Source organism: Neopsephotus bourkii, unplaced genomic scaffold (genome assembly GCF_033783945.1).
Source record: "Neopsephotus bourkii isolate Nb327-2 ecotype Australia unplaced genomic scaffold, CSIRO-AGI_Nbou_v1 NB_1658, whole genome shotgun sequence".
NCBI lineage: Eukaryota > Metazoa > Chordata > Aves > Psittaciformes > Psittacidae > Neopsephotus > Neopsephotus bourkii.
This window is the reverse complement of record NW_026902132.1, coordinates 338,452-345,340: the sequence shown is the minus strand read 5'-3', so window position 1 is coordinate 345,340 and position 6,889 is coordinate 338,452. Positions and strand designations below refer to the sequence as shown.

The 6,889-nt window shown below is 50.4% G+C and overlaps 1 protein-coding gene across 5 annotated transcripts in view; it reads left to right on the top strand.

The window, feature by feature from the left end:
* Positions 1 to 1,332: 1,332 nt before the first annotated feature.
* The window catches only part of SMARCA2 (SWI/SNF related, matrix associated, actin dependent regulator of chromatin, subfamily a, member 2), a 138,855-nt gene continuing 133,298 nt past the window's right edge, over positions 1,333 to 6,889 (top strand). For 3 of the 5 annotated variants that reach the window (XM_061375110.1, XM_061375106.1, XM_061375109.1), the window contains exon 1: positions 1,333 to 1,498. The gene's annotated coding sequence lies outside the window, so the exon portion shown is untranslated. Of the gene's footprint in view, positions 1,499 to 3,026; positions 3,192 to 3,656; positions 3,787 to 6,889 lie in introns of those variants that run through there. The other 2 variants (XM_061375107.1, XM_061375108.1) reach the window with 2 other exon arrangements.

Genomic DNA, 6,889 nt, shown 5'->3' with positions numbered 1-6,889 from the left:
AGGACAAAAGGTAATGGCCTCAAGCTGCACTAGGGGAGGCTTAGATTGGGTATTAGGAAAAATTTCTCCACTGAGAGGATGAACGCTGTAAATGAGGCCCTCAGTAGCATGGTTTAGTGGTGGTCTTGGCAGTCCTGTGGTAAAGGTTGGCCTTGATGATCTTAAAGGTCTTCTCCAACCTATGATTCTACATAACATGGATGGTAGTTCTGATTTTTTTTTTTCAGTTGACTACAAGTGGTGTTCAAAAAACCCCCCCTCAGTCTGACAGGCCCATTATTTTAACAAAGTACCTATTCCTTTGTTACATGAACAGCTATAGCTTCTACTAACAACATGGGAGCTCTGCAGCACTTGGCTGCGTATCAGGTAAATGATTTACAGTGTAAAAAAAAAAATCAAGGAAGGAAAAATACAAGACTAGTACGCGGAGCTGAAAAGCATACTTCCAAACCAACAGTTAACAAAAGCTAAAAAGGACGAAAGAAAGCCAAAACCAGTGTAACTGCGCTATTTATTTTCCTACCCGTAAGAAAAGGGAGATCCACCTGCACTCCTCACACAGCCTTATACCTGGCAACTACTACACCAGCTGCCTCAGGACCTGGTGTTCAGAGGGTTTGTGGTGAACAGCCATCCCCCAACCCCAATGGTACCCCCTCGCAGGCGGCCGTTGGGAGCGGAGCCCGCCTGACCGGCAGGCGGCTGCAGCTGGAACGTTCTCAGCAGTCTCCCGTCTTCCACGACAGCACTGCCCGCCATCGGAAACCGGGGACAGAGCACTAAGTAAGTTTTCGGGACGAATGACAACTCCCTTCCATACCCGCCTCCCTCTCCCTTTTCTAAGGCAGGGATTATCCATCCCACCTCGGCCGGCCGCCAGGTACCGGAGCCCCCAACGCCCGCCAGGCAGACGGCTCCCCGCCTCCCCCAGCGGCGTGGGCTCGCCCCGGCAGGCTGGGGCTGGGGCAGAGGCACAGCGGGGCTCCAGCATCTCCTTCACCTCTTCACCAACTACTCCCGCAGGTTCCCCCTCCTCACGGAGCTCTCGCCGCTCCCTCCCTTTAGCAAGCGGGGGCTAGGGAGAGGTGAAGGGGTGGGGAAGAAGCCCAAGCGGCAGCGCAAACTGCCCCACCGCTGTACGGCAAGCACAAGAGTGCAACCGTCGACGTTAACGAACACCACCTCCTCCCCCGACTGAGCCGTTCAGCTGAGTGACAGCTAGCCAAAGCCAATAAGAGCAGCTACTTCTGTGCAGAGGGGCGGGCACTCCACCTCCAGAGGGCCAATGAGAATGCCGCTTTCTTAACGGCGGCGTTAGTGAGGGGAGGTGGTGGGAGGGGGCCGGAGGAGGGGCAGCAGTTTAGGAAGAGGAGGGAATGGCTGTCATCAATGAAGTCATGTTCATAATCTAGTCCCTCGCTCCGGTTCCGCACTCGGGTGACTCACCGAGGGGAAGAGGAACGACATCCAGCACGGCGCTCCTCGCGGGCGGAAGGTAAATACAACTTGCAGTTCGGTCCGGCCCCCCGCCCCGCTCCGTGTCCCTGGCACGGAGGTGTCTGAGCCGTCCTTTATTGTCAGAGAGAACGCCGGCAGCGCCTTGCCCACCTTCTCTCTACCCCAAGCACAGTCTCGGTGGCCCCGACCGCTGTCGTGCCACCTGCTTCCTCTCCCCACATTCCCCGGCGCCCGGCCCTCCCGAATATTTATATCCCCAAGTGGGTGGAGAGAAGAAAGTTTTGATCCGGTATTTCTGGAATAATCACGATGCAAATCTCCGGGGCGGGCGGGTGTGAGGGGAAAAAACCCAACGGCGTCGCTGGTGGCTGACTTGTGAGTCAGCGGCACCGCGGAAGGGACGGGGGAGAGGCGGGGTACCGTGCCCCCTTGTCGGAGCCGCTGCGTTCGCCGGGCAGCTGGCGTTTGTCAACAGCGTGGCCAGCGGGCTCGCACGGCGACAACAGCCAGCTCTTGCCACCCCCAGGGTCTTTGCGGCCAGGCGAGCGCGTCAGGAGCTCCAGGCTACGCGACCGGGAGGGAAATTGATCCGGGAAGCGACAGACCCCTATACACTCCCTAGCCAGGGCAGCTCGGCGGGCCGGGGCCGGGGGCGGCCTCGCCTGCCGCCACCCCCCCCCCCCCCCCCGGGGTGTGGGCCGCCCTGTGGGCTGTTTTTCGGCGGCAGCCGCGGGTCGCAGGGTGAAGTTAACAGTGTCCGGAGGCGGGAGAGTGTGTGGCGGTGGAGCTTTTTCTCCGCCTTGGCACACGGTCGCGCAGACCCGGCCGAGGCAGGGGAAGTCGGGAGGCACGAGGAGGGGGAGGATGGTGCTTGGGGGAGCGGTCCTGCCTGCGAGTGTGGTGGCGTTTCCCGGCAGATCTGGGAGGCCATGATCCGGATAATCTCCGTGCCTGCATGTCACACGCACTAAACACACCGGAGAGAGAGGAGGAGGTGGGGGCTGGGACTTCGACTGACAGGCTGCGGCTGCGGCTCCTGTTGCTTAACACAGTCTCGGTTTTTAACTGGGCAGTCACTCCAGCAAAGAGTGTCTCGTGCCCGCCAGCTTTTTCCCAGCAGAATTCATGCCGCACCCCCAACACTCCCGCCACCTTGCAGCAGTCGGCGAAGCGGAGTAGCACAAAACATGCGCTTGGAATTTTGTATTCGCCTTCCAAGCAAAAAGCTTTTTATTTCCGGTGTGCGCGGAAATTTATATCCCCCCCCCCCCAGCCCGGGTCGGGCGGGAGTAAGGATTCGTGCACACGCGAATGCTCAGGTAGACGCGCCTCGTCTGCCCCGTCGGGAGAAGGGGGCGGCAGCAGTCGGCACCTGGAAAAGTTCTCTCCCCTGCAGGAGGCGGGGGAAGGCAGCGGGTCGCTGCCGCAGCTAGCTCCCGGGCGGGGCAGGAAACAGCGGAGCCAGTCCGCGGGCCGCCGCGGGGAGAGGAGGCGTTGGCAAGCGCCGGTGGTGGCGGGGGGTGGCCTTTCTCGTCCCTCTGCTTGTGCGAGCTGCGGCGGATAAGGAAGTCACCGCCGCCACTCATTGGCACACAGACATGTTTGGTCGGCGTGACATGGTGGTGGAGGAAAGGAGCAGCGGGGGGACGGGCTCGGCCCAGCCCTGAGGCATGCCCTGGCCGCTTGCCCGCCTGCCGCCGCTGAGGATCTCCCAGCACCCCGCCGTGGAGGTACGGGGCCCTGAGCGGCCCGCAGCCGGGAGCGGCGCAGCCATGCCTTCGCGGAGGGGAGGTGGAAAGAGGCAGCTGGGCTGAATGTCCAGGCAGGGACAGCTTAGAGGCTGTCCGCGGAGCGAAAACTTTGCAGAAAGCCGGAGGGGGAGAATTGGGCTGTGCTGGCTGTGCGCGCCTGCCCCGGCGCCTCTGCGGTGAAGGCGGGGGGTGTGGAGCTGCGGGGGGCCCGGCGCCGAGGCCTGCGCTCCGCCCGGCAGGGCCGGAAAACCCGCGCGGCGCCGCCGAGGCAGAGCACTGCCGCTGGGGAGCGGGCGGCCCGCGGGCCTCCTTCGCCCGTGCTCCGTGTCGTGCGCACGGCCCGGCACAGTGCCGCGACTTCGCCTTCTCCCCCCTCCCCGTCGCGGCGGCTTTTCATTATGTCCGTGGTGCGGGGAGAAATGGAGTTGTTTATTTTGTCTCCTCCCCCCCGTCCCCACAAATTTATGATGGTGGAACAACAAACTGCACACGGCTGGAAAAGTTAGAGCTCTTGAAAACTCGAACTGAAGTTACAGTTGACTGATTGTTAACGGATTGCGGTGTAGGGTTTTTGGTGGGTGTTTTTTCCCCGTTTTCCTCCCTTCTCACCCCCTCTTCCCCTTAAGAGTGCGTAGAGAGAGTGGTTAAGTGTCAGCATGACTGCATAGATCGCGCCGAAGTTGGTTTTCCTTGGCATCTGCTGCTTATGTGTGATATACAGACTTAACAAGTTTTAGGTTAATGCTGGTCTTTTCAAGGTGTCGAATGTTTTAGATAGATAAGTAAATAACTGAACTATTAAAGTTGTCAAGATTATTTTTCTTACCACTTTTAAGTGTTCTGCATGCTTTCTGTAAAAAAAAAAAAAAAATTATATCGGATCCATGACATGGCATTGTTCCACTTGCATTCTTCTATGTTTTGCTTTAGATTTCTCCAGAGTTACTCGGTTTTAACCGCAGCCCCTAAGACCCAGACAATAAACATTGTACCAGATTTTAATTCCTTTAGTAGTATACCAGTTACATGTTCGGGGTGGACTTTTATCTTCTGTGTAAGTTAGTATTATTGTGCAAATAAAGGCACATTTTCTCTTTGGGAACCTAATTGCTCTGTCACTGTCTTTGACTTTGTTTGTATTGTTCTTTTATTATTCTAAGGTGAAAAGTGTACCAGAAGGGTAGGATTGGAGGCAGACTTTCATGTCCGTGTCTATCAGTAATAGAAAGCAGAAAGACTATATGCATAATGAGCATTTAAAAGTAAATCTAAAGTTATGATACAGCATATGTGGACTTGACAGAGGTGAGAGCAAGAGCTTCGTTAAATACAGTATTTAATGAGTTATGTCTCAGCTTTAGGAGTGGTATTTCTGTGGTGGTTCATAGAACATGCGCCAGAAGAATGTTCAAAGCAGTCTTAGATCTTCTCTTTTGTTCATTTCTGAAGTGGCCTGTGATCGTTTCTTGTCAAGTTTGAAAAATGCTTTCACAAACACCTGAGGCTTAAAAATTGACAAGAGAAAATGTGCTCCAGCTATCATTCTTACATTAAATATATTCTTGACAAAGGTCTGTATTAATATCTGCAGATATGTTTTCGCAATTTTTGTTGGACTTTTGAAGTTAAGGTCAGAATCTGCACAGTAGTGACTCTGAAAAATGTCTGCAGTTTTACTTCCAGTTTTCATGGACCTGATCAGTAATATTGCTGTGAATTGGTAATTGTTTTCAGGAGACTTTTTATGACCAGGAACATTTTTGCAAATTACTTATTAAAATGCCCATTATATTTTTTTTGCGTTTTCTGCTGCAGTCAAAATTCTGTACATTTAAAGTGCGTTCCCGGACCTCCACCTCTTTTGAACTTCATCCGTTTAGTTTTTTATTCGTTTGATCCTCTACTGAAGTATAAACGCAGTGTTATCCGTTTAGTTTTTTTATTCGTTTGATCCTCTACTGAAGTATAAACGCAGTGTTATGACATAAAGATCACTTGTGAAAGTGGCAGCAATATTACGACAGCAAGATCACTTTTGAAAATGGCAGGAGAGAAAAACTTATGCCTTACTTGTAAGACAAAATAAGAAAGGATGAATAAGGGAGAGAAGTAAGGCTTTCTTAAAAAAGAGCCTTGGTAGTTTGCAAACATAGCAGACTAATTCTGAGAATTGTTTTATTTGTTTCTGACACATGTAAAGCCATCAGTTCTTAGGTGTGAACGTTTTCCTGTTTGCCTCCACTTGGTAGAGAATGTTTCCCATGTATCACTGCAGTGTTTGAGCACCCACGTGGATCATTTAGAGCTGGGACCTTTGGAAAAATGCTGAAAATAGGTTTGTTGTTACAGAAATTATACATTTTTAAATTTTTTGCTAGTATTTTATGGTAAGTAAGTTGTATTTAAAACAGTCTTCTCTCTTTTTTCGCCTCTTCTTTCCCATTTAAGTGAAGACAAGACCTGGCAGTAGTAATAATGGCGAATTCCTTTTCTCCTGCCTGCCTCTCATTTGGCTTTTGTTTTTCAGAATCTAATGTAAAGATTAGGTTCAATAACTGTGATTAACACCTGTTGTGAAGGTCATGGTATGAAAACTTAACTGGTTTCTGTAACCAGTCAGTGCTGTCATGACTTAGTTTTCTGTGCCTGAAATGTGCAGTGGAATTCACATATATAGCAAACATGGACTTGATCTTGGGCATTGTCTGCAATTAAATTTCTGACTGCAGCTATCTGCCCTTCACTTTTTCCGAAGGCTGTTTCCTTCTGCAGTAAAGCTGTCAGAAAGGATCATATGTCTGTGATACAGTCTTCATTGAAAAGTCTGATTGCCTAGCTTAGCCTAACTTTGAGAACTGTGACTTGTGGTGACGCCTTTTGACTGTGTGTAGTATGTTCAACCCCCAGCTGTTAGCCAGTCATTTCTTGTTGCTGATTTTAGTTTTTCATAACAGGGTAGGCTGTAAGTTGGAGTAGTTGAGAAATTGCTTAGGAAAAACTGAAACAGCTACACAGTAGGAGTAAGAATTTCTGCAAGAATATTTGTAAAGGCTCAAAGGTGGGGAGTATTAAGACTGTCATTCTGAAGTAAACTGTCTCTGCATGTGAAAAGGAGCCTCACACTACATGACCTCACAGTGAGGTTTCTGGAGTAAGCACACCACTCGTTCTGCTAGTTCTGCTGGTGTGCATGCAGGCAGTCTGGTAGACGGCTAGACAAGCAGCTGAAGTGGTGTCCAGGGTTTTTTGTCTCTGGCCTAAGTGTCTGGATAAGCAATTAAGGTGCAGTATTTCTGATCCTGTGGTTTTGTAGTTTAAACTGCAAATTCCCTTCAGGTTTCGAAGTTACAGTAAAGTTACACACAACTATGCAAAGACAGAGTTTTTCAGTATGTTTGGCTTCTCTTACGTGAGCTGAATAACCCTGGTTTATATTAGTTTAAGATTTTACTCTTCTTACTGATTTTTTTTTTGTTTCATGTAAACCTACTTATTGATTGAATCCTTGATGAAATGGCAATAGTTAAATCCTGATAAATATGAATGCAGTGTTCTTTGGGGTTGTACAATATGAAACACTTGATTTGCTTCTAAGTGTTGTAAGTTATTTGTTTTAATTATGATGAGCTACTGTCATACTGTCATTAATCACTTCTTAAACTTTAGACATCTTAATT